The 20,525-nt window shown below is 40.5% G+C and overlaps 1 protein-coding gene across 2 annotated transcripts in view; it reads right to left on the bottom strand.

Moving 5' to 3' along the window:
• The window catches only part of HIVEP3 (HIVEP zinc finger 3), a 553,422-nt gene extending 533,137 nt beyond the window's left edge, over positions 1-20,285 (bottom strand). For both annotated transcript variants that reach the window (XM_077150041.1, XM_077150042.1), the window contains exon 1: positions 20,141-20,285. The gene's annotated coding sequence lies outside the window, so the exon portion shown is untranslated. The remainder of the gene's footprint in view (positions 1-20,140) is intronic.
• Positions 20,286-20,525: the final 240 nt, after the last annotated feature.

The raw sequence follows: 20,525 nt of genomic DNA, 5'->3' as shown, positions 1-20,525 counted from the left end.
AATAATTATTGGAATTCAAGCTACTCTACACACATGTAAGAAAGGAAGGAACTACCTAGCCCAAATATTCAGAGGATATCTCTCTAGGTAACCACCCAGCTTGCTGTCCCAAAGCTCACTCTTACCCTCTATATATGACAATTCTAAGCATGGTGTCTATTTCCAGGTAAACTCAGTCACTTTTGGGTAAAATTACTCATTTCAAGCTTCAACTTTGTCAAGGCAAGATATCACACCACTACCACCCTTCATGCTAGGATTCTGTCTAATATGGCAGAGGTATTTGGGAACTTAGTGCCTGAATAATGGTAATCCTGGCCTGGTCTCCATGATACTGCCTTCCTCCCACCTGGTCTTTAGCCATTGGCCTCTAGCTCCACCAAATCTTCCACTGATGTCCATGCTTCATGTGTGTCTCCAAGCCTCAGGTCCAGAGGGGTCAATGTGCATTCTTTTAATCTCAATCACAGTCTCATTTGGATTCATGCCTTGCTTGCTCTCAGTTTCTCCCCACTTCTCTGCTACTTTAAAACTATCTTAAGGGACAGGAGTTTTGGACACTCTCCTTTGCTACTTTCTAGTCTCAAATTTAAACTTGTCCCTGCCCTTTTTGTACTTTTAATGGTGCTGTACCACACTGACACAAAAGCATCTTTACAGGTTTCATCCTGGGAAACAGTGGAAATAGGATGTGAGACAGGCATGACCCTGCTCTGGTCATGCCTCACTGCACTGTCAAAGCTTACCCTACTGCAAAGAGTTGGGACCTACTAGAACATAAGTGTTAGCACATCTCCTTTCATTCTTCCCTGTCCCTATGTTAGGTCATCTTTAGCTAATCTATAGAACAAGGGTTTTTTTTGCCCTTAATCTATGCTGCCATATTTTATTAATTTTAGGATGTATATTTCATTACATGTAGACATCTCAAACCAGGACATGCCTCCCAATTGGGAAGATCTTAGATTTCATGTAATATGATATTTCCAATCTTTTCTTTATGGCATAACTCTATACCTTGATTCCTTCTAAGATGTGCTTTTGATGTTCAAACTCCAACTCTTACAGATCAAAAAGTCTTGCCTGTACCTGCTATAAATTTCAAAAATATGTTTATTTGAATTCTCAAGGCAGGTACAAGGGTAATTCAGTGGTAGAATTCTCGCCTGCTATGCAAGAGACCTGGCTTTGATTCCCCGTTCATGCTCTTCTCAAAAAACAAGCAAACAAGTATAACAAAACAAAAACAAGCAAACAAAAATTCAACAAATGGTGTTGCAATAACAGGATACTCACATGGAAAATTAATGAAATGTGAGTAAATTATAAAAAATAATGAAATACCCCACCATACAGCATACAAAAAAAATCTCAATAGGAAACTTTCTTTATCTTTATATCCCTGCTACAACAATCCAAATGCCCTTGGGCAATGAATGAATACCAGAAAAAGGAGAGGGACACAGGGAAAGCATTAAGAGGTGGAGAGGAGGGAATCATTTATTAATCTTTCAAAATTTTGTCTGACTTCATTAAATCAGCCCAGGGTACCAAATTCACTGGGTCAAACTTTTCACTTCCAGGGAATGCTTTATGTGCTGCTCAAAATTCTCCACTGATTACCTCCTAACTGCAGAAGAGAGGAAAGATATCACAGGAATTTTGACAACATAACTCAAAGCAGCTAACCAGAAGCATGAAATTTTTATATTTCAGTTTAATTTTTAACCACTATGTGAATTTTATGTTGCTTTCCATAATAGTTCTCCACCCATCTGTGACAATAAGTTTTATGAGGAAGAAAAATGCAAACAATTCTCCCCCAAAATTCCAAGTAGTATTCAGAAAGATATACCCAGTTTATCCTGTGATTTCATGTGCCCCATGTTTGAGAAGCACAGATTTCAGTGAAGGAAACAGGAAGTTTCATAGATATACGGGTTTTGCTGGTTTCCAGCAGGGAGGGATCTTCATTCTGGTACTGCCAGGAAGTCAGTCCTTTTCCACCCATTTCCTGAAGAGTAGATAAATGTTTCTTTCCAGCTGGTAGAGAGTCTGAGCGGTGGAAAGAAAAAGGCATGCCACAAAACAACAATAGAATTGCACTTGAGCAATGATGCTCACATCACAAGGAAAAGAGGAGACCAAGTGCAAACAGGGTGAGAGTTCAGGGAGGAGGAGAAAAACAAACAATCCCTGCACAGACCAGGGAAGTTAGCAAAATGTGCAAAGCATGAGCAGAAAGGCAGAAAAGAAGAGACAGAGAAAGGGGAGAAAGGGAATGAATTTATTAGATTTTACAGCAAAGTCTGTAATAATGGTGGGACAACAGAAAACAGGGCCACTTGTAGGTGCTTACAAGTCCCACTGTCTAAGGAGAATAAAGAAATTGGGTCATCCAGAAACATCCACATCCTGAGCTTCAAGGAGTACCTATAACTATGACAAAGAAACAGCTCCCTATATAGTATGTTTAGTGTAGCCATTCTGTCCTCTCATTTCTATTAGCTTGTTTTGCCATGACATCTATTTAAGCGAAGTTTCTAGGCCCCAGGGAAGCTGAAATTGCTAGGTGGTTTCCAAAATTAATTCCAAACTCTCTGAATCAATGATAAATTTAGGTCTGAATATCACTTAACCAACTCTTGAATTAATGCAAGGCAATGATAAGCACATTCCCTCTAACTGATTGAGTTAAAAACACTCTGTTGGTTTTCTCCTTGCACTTCTTGGGTTAGTTAGCTCTAGCTTTGAGTGAGTTCCAGGCAAGGTTCCTGCATAGTCACGTGCAGAAAGTCCCTGTGCGATTATCTGCTCCTACTCTGCTCATCTGAAGATGCGACTGCAAACACATCTGTGACTGCCAGGCCTGAACTCTCTCCTGCATGCTGCTGGTGATAAGTAGCCCCACAAAGCAGCAAAGCCACAGAAAGTGAGACAGCTTCAACCGATCATACTTACATACTTAGAAGAAATCCCTGAAGCTCATGTGCCAATCACATCAAATTCCACCAGCACCGAAACAAAGAAACAAGCCTAAACCTCTTTTCTGCTTGGAATGGGGACAATTCTTAGTTCTCAAACTCAGATAAGGAATATAACTTCACTTTTTTTCTAGCATTCTAATTTATATTTAAATCCCCCCATTTGCAGAGACTTAATTTCAGGCAATTCACGGTCTTTCCTTCCATCTCCCCAGAATTAAGTCTAAATATCAGGGCCTCTCACAGTGAGTGCTGAGGCCCCAGGTCCTCTGTTATTCCCCATTCTCCTCTATCCACCCACACCTCTTTCCCCTAAAAAAAGGAGGCTTCTGTGTTTTGGTGGTGGTGCTGGTTGAGTTTTGAAGTAACTGGCCTTGAGCCACTGGGTATCCTAGGTTTGGATTGCTGGTCACTCAGGTGCACCCAACCACAAGGCCTCCTCAGCTGCTCTCTAAGCCAACTCCCAAGCCTTCCTTGCCCGCTCCAGAAGCATGTTCTAAGGCCCAGTCCATCATACCTGATCTGCCTCAACAAGGAATAAAGCCACTCCTACTTCAGTGCTCTAGAACGTGCTAGGGATGGAAACCAGGGGCCATGCCACCCCTCTGGGGTGCCTAAATAGAGGGCCACAGGTTTTTAATTTTAGCCATTCTAGTCAATATGTAAAGATAGCTCACTATGGTTTTAATTTGCATTTTCCCTGAAAACAAGTGCAGTTGAATACTTTCTAATAAATTTATTGAACATTTGAATATCCTCTTGTATGAAGCATTCAAGTTTTTGACCATTTTTCTGTTGGGTTATCTGCCTTTCTCTTACTGATTTATAGTTCTTTATAATAGCTTTTCCTACCTTGTGGTTTGCCCTTTCATTTTCTTAATGGTATCTTTTTCATCATCATCAGTTCTTGATTTTAAATTTATCTAGTTTATCACTATTTCCCTTTAGAGTTAGTGCTTTTGTGTCTTATTTAAGAAATGTTTGACTATTCTAAGGTTATATAGACATTCTCTTATGTTTTCTTCGAAGAACTTTATTTAGAGCTCAATGCAGCTTAAATTGATTTTTGTGAATTGTTTGAGAAGAGATTAAGGTTAATTTTTTTTACATATGGTTATTAAATTGACCCAGGACAGTTTATTAAAAAACATCCCTCTTCACTGCATTTCAGTATCAACACTGTTGTAAATCAGGTGATCTATATGTGAGTCTCTTTCTAGACTCTCTAATCAGCTCTATTGAGCCGTTTTTCTATTTTGGCACCAAAAACACACTGTCTTGATTATTATAGCTTTATAGTAAGTCTCGATATATGGTAGCATAAGTTCTCCCTGCTTTGTTCTTATTCTTTATGATTGTCTTGTCTACTCTTGGCCCTTTTCCTTTCCATACAAGGTTTGCTGATGTCATTTAAAATCCTGTTGGAATATAGAATTATTTTTTATTGAATTGATAGAATTAATTTGGAAAAAAGTGACATCTTTACAATATTAAGTCATCTAGAATATGAACACTGCATATCCCTCCATCTACTTAGGTATATATTTTTATTTCTCTCAATACTTTCTTCTTGGTTTCAGTGTAGCGATCTTGTATATCTATATTACATTTATTCCTCTGAATTTGAGTGTTTTTGATGCTATATAAATGGCATCATTTTTAAACTTCATATTTTTTTGTTGCTAGTATATGAAAGTACAAGATTTGTATAAATTGACCTTGTTTCCAGCAACCTTGCTAAATGTACTTATAATTCCAATAGATTATTTTGGATTTTCTACATACATAATTCATGCTGCCTTCGAATAATGACAATTTTATTTCTTACTTTCTAATCCATATTCCTTTATTTTTTAATCTGGCCTTACTGCATTAGCTGGGATTTCTGGTACAATGTTAAATAGAACTGGTGATAGCAGGCATCCTATCTCTTTCCCTAACTCAAAGAGAAGGCTTTCAACATTTTCTATTTGAAACCTCATTTGCTTTAAGTTATTTGTAGGCACTCTACCAGATTCAGGAATTTCCTTTGATAAGATTTCTTTTTAACCAGAAATCAATATTGAATTTTATCACATCCTATTTCTGCAGCTATTGAGACAATTGTGATTTTTCTCCTTTATTCTGTTATTGTGGGGAATTATTTTTATTATATTTTGTTTAGGATTTTTTCATCTTTGTAAAAAGAGAGTTTGGCCTTCAATTTTTTTTCTTGTAATGTTCTTGTCAGACTTTGGTAACAAGGTATTCTTGAGACTAAGCTGAGAACCGTTACTTCTTTTACTGTTCTCTGAAAGAATGTGAACAATCGATGATGTTACCTTATTTAAATGTTTGGAAGACTTCACCAGGTGGGGGGACATCCTGGCCAAGAGAGCTTGTCTGTTTGTTTGCTGAGGGAGTGGGGGTAGAAGCCTTTCATGATGGGATTAATTATTTATTCCGATTTTCTATTTCTTCTGTTAGTAATGGTATGTCTGTTTTTTTTTCAAGGAATTTATCTCATCTAAATTGTCAACTATGTTGGCATAAAATTGTTCATTAGATTCTCTTACTAAATATCCATCTTCTCCCCAAATGACTAACAAGTTTTCTCAACACCCTTCAAATAATAAACCTCTTACAAATGTGATATGCTCTCTCTGCCATATATGAATTTCATTTAATCAGTCATTCAACAATATTTACTGAGCTGAAATTATGATCCAAGCATTATTCCAGTGTTGGGAATATAGCTTGAAATAAGACAACATTTCTGCTTTATGGAGCTTACAGTTAGTGGTAAGAAAAAGACACAAAAACAAGTTAGAGACAAGTGTTCTGAAGACTAAAGCAGGGTAATCATTTGGGACTGTATTCTAAACATGATGAGAAGATCTTGATTTTGAACAAGCAAGTGAAATGATCTGGTTTATGTTTTAAAAGAATGTTCTAACTAATGTGTGTGATACAGACTATGAGAGGAAAAACTGGGAAATAGAAAGATCAATTAGAATGCCACTGCAATAATCCATGCAAGAGATGCTGTTGGCTTGGATGATGGTGGGAACAGTGGAGGTGAGGAGAAATTTTGAAGGTAGAGTCAAATCCAGCTGCATTTTGAAGGTAGAGTCAACAGGACATGCTGATGGCCTAAATATGGGAGTTACAGGAGATACAAGAATCAAGGACAACTCCTGGGCCTGAGCAACTGGGTGGACAGTGAGGCCATTTTCTGAGCTGACCACACCAGGAAAGGAACAAGTTTGGAATATAGGAGGTTGGGAATCAGGTGGTGATAAGACGTTTAATTCCAGATCCTCTTAGACATCCGAGTAGGGAATCTGAGTTGGTAACTGAATATGTGGATTTGAATCTCAGGAAAATGATGAAGATTGGATGTATAAATTTAGGAGTCATGTGCCAATAGATATTTAATTCACAAAATGGATTAGTTCATCTAGGAATGGAGAAGAGGCCCAAAGCCTAAACCCTAAGGATTCTGACTTTAGAAGTTGGAAAGAGAAGATCCATGGCAAAGAAGATTGAGGAATGGAGAATGAGGTAAAATTCCATATGTATGTGGATCTATTTCTGAATTATCTACTCTATTCTCCTGATCTTTCTATCTATTCTTGAGTCTGTTTTAATTTTTTCATTTTCAAATGACAGACTGACCAACGCAAACTGGTTTAAACAATGAAAGAAAAAACAGGTATGGCTTAACCACTACTCCTGGAAGCAGCAAGCTCTCTTGGCTCTTTCTCTGCCAAGCTCTCCTCAGGAAGCTTCGTGCTCATTCCTGGTTCCATGTAATGAGCTGTTGGGGCCTGATGAACAGAAGAATGGTTGCTGCTGGGCAGCAGAACCCTCTGCTAATACCAAACCACTTTAATTACTTTACCTATTGTGCTGGTTTGAAAGGATGTGTGGACCCTAGCAAAGCCAGGGTTTAATCAAAATCCCATTCAGAATAATCCCTATTATGTTTGAAACTGTAATTAGATATGTGATTTAATCAAGAGTGGTTGGTAGTCCACAAGCCAGCAACCTTTGGAGATGAAGAAGGAAAATGTCTCCTGGGGAGCTTCATGAAACAGGAAGCCAGGAGAACCTAATAGATGACGTGTGTTCACCATGTGCCCTTCCAGATGATAGAGGAACCCTGACTGTGTTCACCATGTGCCTTTCCAGATGAGAGAGAAATTGTGACTGTGTTCGCCATGTGCCCTTCCACTTGAGAGAGAAACCCTGAACTTCATCGGCCTTCTTGAACCAAGGCATCTATCCCTGGACACCTTTGATCGGACACTGGACTTGTTATGATTGGGACATTTTCTAGGGCTTGAAACTGTAAACTAGCAACTTATTAAATTCCCCTTTTAAAAAACCATTCCGTTTCTGGTATATTGCATTCCGGCAGCCAGCAAACTAGAATACCTATGGATACATTTTCATAACTCCTAAGGCTTTTATGGTTACATCACTATTATTCTTTTTCAGAATTTTTCTGGCTATGCTTTCATTTTTATTCTTAGAGAACATACACTTCTAATTTGTCTCCTTCCACTCTGTTCAGATTGGCTTGTTCCCCAAAGCATCTCAAATTTTTTCTTGCCATAAAGCATACTTCATCTGCCTCCCTCCCCTGGAATATTTTCTTCCTTCTTTTCTTCTTGTCTATAAATTTACTCTCTTCAATATATAGAAGAAATCTTTCCTCTTCCACATTATTTAATCCCATTTAGAAGTGCTATCTCTATCCTCCTATGTATTCCTACAGCATAAACAGCATTTGAATATATGGTCCAGATTTGTCAAATATTTTTTCATATTTGCCGCAATCTCCCAACTAAAGTGTGAATTCCTTCAGGAATAGAATCTTGCTTCACACTTCCATACATTCTTCTCAACAATCTGCCCAATTCTAAACTTAAAGCTCATGCAATGAGTAAAGATTTATATTTATTCTCTACTTCTCCCTTCTTTTTTCTGTCAGGAATGACAGCAAGAGAAGGAAAAACAATAAAGAAATAATGTGCTTTTTTTTTTTCTTTATGTGGAGTCTGCTCTGGGGATGAGTATCCATCATTTGGAAATGGTTATAACTACTTGGTGTAGAGTACTCTGAGTGCTGAAGCTTTAGTTTTAGACACCGTGCAAGCTGCTGGGATAATGAGATGAAAAAAAATGGACATGGTCCCTTTTACAAATTTCTATTTACATGAAGTCTACATAACTTATTATTCCACACTTTTCATGGTATTTATGACTGACAGAAATTTTAATTTAGACAATTTTATCAACCCTTTCTTAAGGTTAGTACTCTGCCATCTTATCTAAGAAGTCCTACTCTATGCAGAAATTACGATGGTATTTTCTCATCATTCAAAGTATTAGCTATTTCCTTTCTGCTTAAATTTTAAAAATCCTCTTAAAATTGATTTTTATGGATTGCGCAGTCAAATTACATTTTCCATGGGCATATCCATTGGTCTCAGTGCCATTTATAGAAAAGTTCACCCTTTACGTGGAGTGATACCTTTCAATATATCAAGTGACCACAATGCAGAGATTTGTTTCTGGGCTCTCTATTTTGTTCTGCTGGACTAATCGTTTCTGTTTGAATCAACACTACGCTGACATTATGACTATCACTTTCTAATAAGACTAGCTATCCATAGAACAAGTCCTCTAACCTAGTTCTTTTTGAAAATGTCTTAGCCATTTTCCCACTATGATTGTGGATATTTCTATTCCTCCTTGTAGATACGTCATTTTTAAAATATATATTATGCTATGTTATTAGGTGCATACAAATTTCAAACTGCAAGATTTCCTGTTGAAAAGAACTTTTAATCTTTACAATGCTTTTCATTATAAAGTCTACTTTATCTGACATTTTTCTTATTATTTGATGGTATAAATTCTTCCATCTTTTTACTTTCATTCTTTCTGCAGCCTCATGTTGTAGATGTGTTTCCCTCAATTAGTTGGGATATTATATATTCTGCTTCTATTCTTTGGAAGATTATTTGAAAAACTACAACAAACATTATTAATTTAGTCTTAGAATGATCATTATGGTTACTCACCTCCCAGGTACAAGGGCCTTAGAATTCTCTTTTACTTCCTTTTCTAACTTAAATGCTCTTATCTTATTTTAAATTGTATATATTTTAACCTATAAGATCCTGGAATTTTGTTCTATATTTCAGTGTTCACTTACATTTATATTTACCCACATATTTACCTTCTTTATGTGAATTCTTTATTTCTTATTGTATCTAAGCTTTCTCCATCTTGGATCACTTTCCTTCTACCTAAAGTATATCTATTAAGATTTCCCTCAGTGAGGTAAACCCACTAAAGTGGTGGCAAACTCTCTACATTCTTTATATTAAAATGTATTTATTTTGCCCTCATTCCTCACAGGAAGCCCAGAATGAGAATGAGGGCTTGTAATTCTGTATAGCTTAATGTAATGCCCAGATACATCCCAGAGTATGTTGAGGAGATAATTTTTAAATACTGGCAAAGTCCCTTGAGAGCTGGGAGAAAAAATATGGAACTATTTTGCCCCCATTCTTGAAAGACATTTTCTCTGTGCCTAGGATTCTAGGTTGTTAGTGATTTTAACTGCAAATATCCTTTTACTGTCTTCTGGCTTCCATTGTTTATATTGAGAAATATGTAAACCACTGTTTTCAGGGTAATCTCTCTTTTTTTGTTTAGTTTCTTTCAGGATTTTCTCTTTGCTTCTGGTGCTCTGCTTATGAATCTTTGGCTTGAAATCTTTCATCAATTCTTGACAAATCTCGGTCATTATCTCCTCAAATAATTGCTTCTGCCTCATTCTCTCTTTTTCCTTCTTTTTGAACTCCAATTTAATGTATGTTAGATCTTCTCACTCTATCCTCCAAATCTCTTAACCTCTCCTCTATATTTTCTGTCTTTTGTAGCCCTGTGCAGCATTTTGGATAATTTCTTATGATTTATCATCCAGTGCACTCATCTCTCTTTCATATGTCTAATATGCTAGTAAACCATTAGATTTTTAAATTTCAGTTATTGTATTTTACTTCTAGAAGTTCTGTTTGCTTATCTAGAAACTTGATTTTATTCATCTCTGATAAATATCAGATATAAAGAATTTTTGGATCTGGTGTATTTTTCCTTCTCGATTGTTTTTGGTCATTCTCTCATCATGCTTTTTTTTTTCATGTATACTTTGTTTTTTATCATTGTGTAGTTCTCCTTGACCCTAGAAAACTAGGAAGAAGGTGCCTCACTCCAAAGAAGACTCACTTTTGATTATGTCAGGTTGTCTGTGGGCATTACCAACTACCATAAACTACCTTAAACTAAGTCTATGGCTTGAGGTTCTCTGAAATAAAGGTAATATCAAACCATACTCAAAATCTGTGCAAAGGCTAGCCAGTGACCACACTTGCCTTTCCCTTTTCCACCCTTTCTGCATAGTACTAGAGCAACTTTTCCTGCTGACCCTTAGTAGTGGGAAGGTATGGTTTTACTTCTGGTTTACCTTTATTCTTAGTAGCTCCCGCTTTATTTGGAGATGATCTCCTATGAGACTCTACTTTGAGCAAGCAAAGGGCTTTGACTTCTAACATCCTTGCCCTGCAGGACTGCCAAAACAAAGGTCTATATCTATTAGGATGAATAAATGTTCTCAGAGCAAACCAACTTAGGTGTTCTAGAGTTTTGCAGCTTAGATGTACTGGAGTTTTACATATCTCTCTATATTCCTACTTGCCCACAGTTTTTTTGTTTGTTTGTTTGATAGTTCCTTTTTATCTGTTCAGCTCTTTAGCATGTTTGAGAAAATTATAAAGATACATTTTCCAATATTTTATATTTTTCAGTGGTAACTTTGTTTAAATAACCAGTATCAGAAACAGAAGTCCACCATTTCCTTTCTTTATTATCGTTGAGTGTGCTGAGTTTCCCTGGCCAGCTATAGTATTTGCATAAAGTTCCTGTTGGCAGGGGAGGGGAGGTATGACCAGAACACTCTTTCAGATAAGCTATTTCACGACCCAAAGGCTCCCTTCTTCCCTGCTACCACACAGACAGACTACTTCCCACAAATATGGCTTTCTTTATAATTCTTTATGCAACCCTACTTCATTTGCTCCTCTGAACTATGTCCAAAAGGGCTTCTTGCACCAGCTATATGCCCAGTTCCCACACAACTGTTATGAATAAGGAATATAGATTTTTCACTTCAGGGTATAACTTTCAACTTCAAGAATATGACTTCTCTGATAGTTTCAAAGATCTACTGCTGCTGGGCTCTCTTGCCATCTCTATTCACTTCCTCCTACGTGGTTTCCTGACTCACCTACTTGGGGCAGTCTTTACTCATAGATGCAGTCTACGGACTACATCTCTCTACTGCTTTTGCTAGAAATAGAGTTTACAAGATTTTGTTCTCATCTTCTTTGTTGCTTATGAATGTTTTCCAGGAAGCAAAGGGGAAATGTTTGTACTCAAAGACTGATATCAACTTGATTCCTCTCTTTCACCCTGTGTTGGCTTGAAAGGATGTATGTACCCTAGAAAAGCCATGTTTTAATCCTAATCCCATTTTGTAAAGGCAGCTGTTTGTTCCAATCCCTATTTAGTACTGTATGTTGGAAACTTTAGTTAGATTATCTCCGTGGAGATATGACTCAATCAAGAGTGATTGTTAAACTGGATTAGATGGAAATGTGTCTCCACCCATTGTAGGTGGGTCTTGGGTAAATGGAATCCTATAAAAGAGGAAACATTTTGAAGAATGTTAGAGATTCTGAGAGAACAGAGAATGACATAGCCACAAGAAGCAGAGAGTCCACCAGTCATGACCTCTGGAAATGAAGAAGCCCCCTGGGGAGCTTCACAAAGCAAGAAGCCAGGAGAGAAAGCTAGCAGATGATGCTACGTTCACCACATGCCTTTCAGATGAGAGAGAAACCCTGACGGTGTTTACCATGTGTGTTTCCACTTGAGAGAGAAACCCTGAGCTTCATCGACCTTCTTGAACCAAGGTATCTTTCCCTGGATGCCTTAGATTGGACATTTCTATAGACTTGTTTTAATTGGGACATTTTCTCGGTCTTAAAACTGTAAACTTGCAACTTATTAAATACCTCTTTTAAAAAGCCATTCTATTTCTGGTATATTGCATTCCAGTATCTAGCAAAATAGAATACACCCATATCCAATATCCAATCTATTAGCAGATCCTGCCAATTCTACCTTCAAAATATATGCAGAACTTGTTCACTTCTTGTCACCTCTACATCTATGATAAACTAAGCCAACATTGTACTTTACCAGGACTATTGCATTGCCTCCTAATTAGTCTCCCTTCTTTCAACTTAGCCCCTATACAGTCCATTCTCCATACAGTATTTATATGTTTAATACGTAAGCCAGATCATGTCACCTGTGCTCAAAATTTCCTAATGGCTTCTCATTTTACTCAGAATAATTCAAAGTCCTTAACAAAGCTGTGGGACTTTCCCTACCTTCTCTCCACCTCTCTACCCACTTCATTCCCTACATTCCAGCCAAACAGTTCAAGGATACTACCACCTCAGGGGCTTTGTACTTGCTTAACCCTCTCCCAGGGATGCCCTGTCCCTAAGTCTTCATGGCTCATTCCTCCTCACCTCCTTCAAGTCTCTGCTTAACTCTAACCTCATCAAGAGGCCTTCCTTGACCAAATTCTCTCGCACAGCAACACTACCCCATCTACCCCCTCTCTCTTTACCCAGCTTTAGTTATTTCTAACCACATATTGCCATCTAAGATATCTCATACTTATTTACTTTTTTGTTTGCAGTCATCTGTTTCCCTCACCAAAATATAAGCACTATGGGAACACAGCATTCGTCTGGTTTTGTTCACTTATGTGCCTTAAGTGCCTGGCATTATAGTGAGCACTTGATGAGCATTACTGAACGAATGCTACAGATATAGAAGAGCCAGTTGCAGGAAGTACAATAAAAGTAGAAAATCACCAGTCAGCTCCTTTTTCTCTCTGGTGCCATGTGGTCTCTCACCTTTCTGCCAGTGGGTTTCTTTGCTCACTCATCCACTTTTCCGAAGTCCCATTTTCAGCCTGAGTCTGTAAGTCCTTCCTGCATGATGCTCCTCCCCAGCCAACGGAGTCACTGTTTAAATCCCAAATCTGATTAGTCTGCCTTGCTCCAAGAGCCTATCCACAGTCCAGTTAGCTGTTGCTGGGGAGTGGAGGGATTATGAGTGTGTTCATTCACATCCCAAGTAGAGCTACTGCCCTTTACCTACCCCCACCCCCACCGACTCTCTACAAAGGGAAAATGTTCAGAATCTTTAGTGCAAATACAAAACAAACCTCCTCTAATATCTCCTTGACATGAGCAGAGAAAACACACGTAACTGCTATAAGGGCATCTCTAAATCAAATGCCTACAGAGTCCTGGCAGGTCGTGTAAATGAATGGAGAGGACATGGTGGATAATAAGGGAAACCAGACAGTTCATGCCACATCCAAAGAGGGCAGCCGCATAACTAATTACTGCCAAACAGGAATGTGGGCCCAGAGTGGCCATCTCTTTGGATGGTCAAGAGAACCAGAAATCTGTATTTTAGCATGAAACCCCCCACTTTTTAAAATGATGACTACTAATCCAATTTAAAAATAATAAAACACTGTCCAGACCAAATGAAACATATCTGCTGATCAAATTTGGTTCAGGGTTACGAGTATGCAACTTCTATTTTATAAAGTCAGCTCAAAATAGGGCACAGGTAATTTATCACACTCAAAAGCAATGTTTCCTGTGGGATTCAATGTGAATATTTCAGTAGAGCAACCAGAACTCTTAGTCCCCCTACACAGCACCTCCCTACCTCTTCTCTACCAATCCTAGCACAAACTCCATCAAATTTTTGATAGTGAAAGACAGAAGACTTAGGGGAAAGAACCTGGGCTTTAGAATAAAAAGCTCTGGGTTGAACCTCATGTAACCTCCCAGCATTCCTTAACCTCTGTAAAGCCCAGTTTCCTCATCTGCAAAATGGGAATACTAATTCCTACCTAGAAGACTTCTAAGAAGTAGAGTTAGCATTAGTAAAGTACCAGGCACATAACAGAAGCATAGAGTAAATAAAAACTACCATTAACCAACTAGGAACTGCCCTCTCTATTAAAAGGCCTGATACCTAAAAACCTACAATTGTGGCACAGAATGTTTATAATCTCTTGCCACTGAGACCTCATTATAGAATAAGGAGAGAGTAAAATGTCTTTAACAAACAACATAAGGACAGGAAGGAAATACAGGTCCGCATGGGGCACAGTTCTTCATACTAATGTAGTTACTTACAAACCTAGTCCAGAATTCCAAGTTTGTAGAAATCAGCGCCAATTAAAAATCATAGACATCAATTACCTGAGCATTTAAAAACTCTTTCAACTTTTGAAGCTGTTTTGTATATCATATTACAACACAGCACTGAATCAAGTAAATACATGCCAATTCTCCAATGGCCTAAAAAAAAAATTCTACGGCACAGAGAGACACAATGGGGAAGGGAAAGCCCTGTTTAAAAGTAAACCGCAGTGTTGTCCCCCTATCTGGTGTGAACTGCTAGTGGCTGGAACAGGAGAGTCCTACATCCGCAAACAAATGCAAGGGAAACAACTGCTGCAACAGGGGATTTCAGAACCACAAGCAATAATGCCCTGTCCTCCCAACCGCCGTCCCCATTATTTCTAAGAAGGAGCCAATCAGTTAAAACCCATCACGTCTGAGGGAGAGGGGCTCCCAGAACACTGGACTTGACACTGCACAAGGCATTTGGAGATGGTCATGAAACAAGAAAAGGCTCACCCAAAAGGAAACACACAAACTATGTTTCCTCCAGGAACGGAAAAGACCCTCTACCCTCTAAGAAGTCATCTCTACCCATGAGGTTTAAAGAGAGTGAAATTTGTATCTGAGCACCTGTACTTTCCCACTCAAAAGAGCTGAGCTCACCCATTCCAGATTTGTCTGGGTCCATTCCTATTGGTTAGGTCCTGACAGCTCTTATGATCATACATGTCCATTCCAAGTTTTCCTCCAGGGAGACCCAAGCACTGGAAAGTCACTTATCTCCTTTACAGCCAAGTCTCTCCTAGTAGGCAGGCAACCAGTAATTATTTATGCCATTTTATAAATTAAAAAAAAAAAAAGAGGGATCTAAGATGGCAGATCAGCCATAAGTTGACAATCGTTGAAGCTGGGCATTGGGTAAATATAGGTTCATTCTACTATTTTCTAAGTTTTTGTATAGGCTTAAAATTTTCTATAATAAAAAAATTTTAAAGGAGGGAGAAGGGGAGGACACGATATAAACTTAAAAACAAAACCAGGCATTCTCCACTCTCCACAGAAGAGACTGGGGAATGCTTGGACTCACATCACCAGCCTAAGGGGTTCCTGTGTTTCTGGAGTGGAGACCGTCTCTTCTAAGCACTATACTCAGTGTCCTCAGCAACATAACCTTTTAAAAATTCCCTAGAATTTTTCTAAATTATTCTGGCAGGACCCAGCTTCCCTTTCTTGGCCTACAAACCCTTCTGCCTCCACAAATTACCCCTACAGCCTCATCCCACTCCAAGGGCCTTTGCTTCCTGTTCTAAACTACCGTATTGAGTAATCCAGTTACAGAAATAGCTCCTGGGTAGCACACAACTGCCTGTGTTCCGGCAGCTTGTTCAGTTGGTTCTCCCTCCTGAATTTCAGATGTGAGGGTCCTATTATCACTTCAAAGAGGTCAAGAAATACTTTTATTTTCTTTCCCTTACTCATTTCTTTAAAATCAATTTGCTCCTATAAGAATTTTTTTAATAATCTAAAATTGAGTTTTTCATCCTCAATACCATTAACATTTGGGGAGCTGGATAATTCTTTGTTTTGGGGAACTTGCTATCCTGTGCCTCCAGTCTCTATATACTAGAATAATGCACAGCCTTTTCCCAGTCATGACAATTAAAAATGTCTCCAGACATTGCCAAATATTTCTTGGGGAGGAAAAACTGCATCCAGTTGAGGAACTGTTAGTATGAAAGATACTGAAAAACCAAGACCAGCATTTTCCTGGCAAAAAAAATTTGGGATTTTAGTCTATTTCCACACAAACTATTAGACAACATATTTCAACTTACAAATTTATAAACAAGAATATTTAAGAAATGTTGCATCCTGAGCCAGAAGCATATAAAGTAATAAGAAAAATGAACTCAAAAAACTCACAACCATTATTTCTCTGTCTTTGTGGTTTTCTGTGCAAATCTGATTTGCTTCCTCAAAATTATCCTGTGTTTTTCCAGGGAAATTGAGTTTCCAGTCAATGTGGTAATCAAAACATTTTCCCCCAAGCCCTCTTCAGAGTGGCAGACAATCTGTGTTAAATTGGAAAGAAAAGCTTCCAATGACTTTCCCAGCCATTGCAATGCTTCCTGCTTCCCCATGAAGCATGTTGGACCACCAGCACAGATTTAACAGGTATCACTGGAGAACAAAATCCTCCAAAAGAACATTCCCCAACAAAATCAGAATAAAGCATCACCAGTGTGGCCTCCTTGTAAAACAGTCCCACCTGAGCCCCTTCTCTGCGACCCACATGAAGGCAAACAACATTTCACATGCAAAATGCTCCATTACCAAAGCTCCCTAGTCCCAATTCCACCTGTAAGATTTTGAGATAGCAATATGCTCTAGCTTAGGCTACACCTCACTCTCACCCTCTTCATCTCTGAGGTGGGAATAATACCAGCTTCCCAACTTAACCCAGAAGTACAACACGAGGTCAAACAAGCCAGCGTAAGAGGCTGCAATACCCACAGGGAAATGCTGTTATTTTTTCTTCACTAGGAGGGAATTTCCCACTATATTTATATGGTATCCTCCCCTCTGGAGAAGAAAGAAAATCTGTTTTCTGGTCTGCAGAGACCTTGCATTATTCACAGTCTATTATTATACAGCTTTGAGGATATTCATACAAAATTCTCTCTCTTCCCCATACCACCACACAACCCAGCTCCATTCCATGGTTCCCCAAGTCCACAAGGGAGATGCTGACCTCTTAATCTTCCCTGAGGCTTGTGGACAGGCAGACACTGGGTGCACGGGGTTCTGCCTTCTGGAGTCCATTACTTTCTCGGCAATCCCATGCCCCACCTGTTTGGTCCTTTATCACCTCAATCCCAGATACTGGCCAAGGCCTCCTAACTCATCTCCCAGATTTAGCCTTGCCCTCTAAACCAAGTTTCACACTGATGATGGATTGATCTTTCAAAAGCATAAGCCAGAAGAGCCCAGAATTCTTCTGCAGGTTCCCATTCTCTAACACTGGATACAAAAACAGCTTCTTTGGTGTGCGAATTTGTGAAGCACAGCAAATGTTTGACCCTGGAGATATTCAAGCAGAAGCTGGATGAGCACTGAGTAGGAACACTGCATACAGGTGAGGGGATTTATCCATTGGCTCGATGGTAGAGGGAGAAAGGGGAGGAAGGTGTTAAACTAATTGACTTTTAAAGTTTCCTTGGAATATGGAATGTCCATGATCCTGGGAATTTCTTGGCCTGTCCTTCAGGTCCTGCCATCATCTGACCCTAAGACTCTTGCAAAATGATGCTGAAGTGTTCCCCCCAAATGCTCCTTACAAAGTCCTGCCTTTATGCATATAGTTTCCCCACTTCTATAGGATGACTTCCTTTCTGGTCATCTTTTTTTTTTTTTTTAACTTCAAAAGTAACAAAATAAAACAATACTAAAGCATTTTGAGTGGTCTCTCACCCACCCATTCCCCATGGGTAATCCCTAGTAGCAGTAGGGTTTATATCTCCAGCTCCCTAGGATGTTAAGATTAGTTAGTTCATCTCCTTCAACTGCTATTCCACCTATGAGGAAGTGGAATGTAGGCGAACAGGTATCTTACTCAAAATCATAGATTAGCTGGTGGCAGAATTAAGATGAGAACTGAGCTCTTTACCCAGTGCCTGTTATAACACTGTAAAGCACCCTTCCCCCCCCCACCTCCCCATGCAAAATGTCACATTGTACACACACAGCAGGTAGAAATAAATATGCGTCAAAAGAATCATCTGCAGGGGGCAGTGAATACAGTGGCTAAGGACTTGAACTCTGCACTCAGGCTGCTTAGGTTAGAATCTGTCATTTTACCTAATTGTGTGATCTGGGTCAAGCAAGTGTGCCTCAATTTCATTGTCTGAAACACGGGGATAATAATAGTACCTTCCTGATAGGATTGTTGTGAGGAGTGGATAACTTAATACCTGTAAAGCACTCAGAACAGTTCTGGGTACATATATGCTAAAAAGCATATTCTATGGCTGCCATCATCATAGCCCTAATATAACCCCAAAATACAATAGATATTTTCCTTTTAAATATACAAGGTGGCAAACCAAAACCAAATTTTGTTAGCTCTGAGCCTTATCCAAAAAGAAATCAGAATGGAGGAAACCCATATTTAAGTCCAAAAAATATACATATTTAAGTGGCACAGTAAGTGAAACCATCAATACAAGGAGGAATGACCTCATAAAGACTTCATAGATCAAAAGCAACATAACACCTACTGCACTACAGAATGATAATAATAAATTAAAAACCTTAAAAGCCTCTAGCAGTAATTATCTAAGGGGAGTGGGCTGCAAATCTATTAGAGAACTGTTTTTGCCATGATAATATTTCTAGTAAATTGCTGCTTCTATACTAAAAGAACTGGCATTGCAGAACTGGCATACTAATAGGAAGATTATTATAGAAACGCTATTAAAATGAATCAGATATTATTAAAGATTCAACACTACAACAGCACCTGATTACAAGAGATTTCGAGCTGTATTGCTTAATGGGCAGAGAAAAGTGCTAATTAAGCCCACTCGTAAAGAATGTCCCAAGGCTGGTCTGTACATCACAGGTAGCAAAAGGTCTAGGGGCTAAATGTGGACCTAATAATGCCAACCAAAGTTAATACAGTCCTACTGGGAAGAAGGGGAGAGAACAGGAACAGCCAACGTTTTCAGCACAGGAGATGTTACCTAATAAACCAGAGAAGTACCCAAACTTATACAAAGCTCAGGTTTTTTCCTTAAATGCCCCATCATTTCCTCCTTTGCTTAAATGAGAAAAACCAAATAACCTGCCATACATCGGCGACCCTCAATAAACAGCACAAGCAAGAGAGAGGCAGAGAAAATCTCTTCCTTATCTTCTCAAACAACCAGAAGGCACCGAATGGCTCTCGCCGCAGCTACCTGATTCAAGCATCTCTCACCACAAACAGAGCCTAAAGCTCTCGGCGGTTCTTAAAGAGTTGCTATACTAAAAGCATTAGCTTTGCGCTTCAGGATCTATTTTGCTTTCCCTCCTTGTTAATTAATCAGGGGTGGCAAAGCACCTTAGAAATATAAAGTGCCAGGGGAAAGCTACGTAAATTCACCTACCGGGTCTAAATGTCAAGGCTAAATTAAGAAGGGGGGGTGGAGACTAAGCTCTCCCCAAATTGCTGCAATCCAGGACTCGCTAACGTGGGGAGCTGAGAAAGCCCGGTGCCCTGCAGCAGCCTTCCGCCCCAGAGCAGGGCTCTCGGCAGGACTTCTGGAAGGGAAACCTGGACCAGGGCCACCCCAGGCACAGGGAAGCGCCGCTCGCGAGGCGCATCCTCGCTGCTCAGCCTCCATCTCCCCTCATCTCTCCGATGTCAACAAACCCGGACCTCAAAGTGAAACTTTGCTGGCCCCCGCTGTGGCGCTGGGTCTCTGCCCTCTGCTCGGGAGCGCGTCGTGGAGACAGGTGGGGGGCCGGGATGCGGATGGAGCCCCCGCCCCCAGCCCCAGCGATTGTGTAACCGGCCCGAGGGGGGGCACTCAGGACCAGCCCCCCACGCCGAGGATGCACTGGCGCGGCCCCGGGACCCCGGTGGCAGCGCAGCGCTGGGAGGTGTGGGGGTGGGGATGGGGAGGACTGTCGTCCCGCCCCCCGGGACCGCCCCCGGGAAGGAAGGGGAGCCGCGGCGTTGACACAGCCCGGAGGGGGCGCCCGCGCAGAGGACCGATCCCCAGGCGGGGGGCGCGAGCTCTGGGCAGCCGCGGCCGGCCTTACCTGCGCGCCGGGCCGGCACGGCGGGAGGCGGCTCGGGATGCCAGGGCGACGGGCGGCCGGAGGCAGGGCTGGCGGCCACCCGGGCCACAGCATGTGAGGAACCGCGGCGGCGGCGGTGACGGCGGCGGCGGGAGAGGGACTGACAGCCCCAGGCCCCGCCCCCAGGCCCCGGGCCCCGCCCCCTCCGCGGCCGCGCGGCTGGCCCGCCTCCTCCGCCCACCGCCGGGGTCAAGCTCGGTCCACCGGCCGGGAGGGCGGGGACGCTCTCTCCCGATTGGCCTGGAAGGCATCCGCCTCGCCCACTGCCCGCCCCCTCGGCAGGAAAACTGCGCGTGCGCGGTGGCTGCGGAGGGCAGAGGGTTACGCAGAGCGCTGGCGCTCCGGG

This window comes from Tamandua tetradactyla, chromosome 2, assembly GCF_023851605.1.
Source record: "Tamandua tetradactyla isolate mTamTet1 chromosome 2, mTamTet1.pri, whole genome shotgun sequence".
In the NCBI taxonomy this organism is placed as follows: domain Eukaryota; kingdom Metazoa; phylum Chordata; class Mammalia; order Pilosa; family Myrmecophagidae; genus Tamandua; species Tamandua tetradactyla.
Note: the sequence above shows the minus strand (reverse complement) of the source record. Positions and strands in the feature narration are given on the sequence as shown.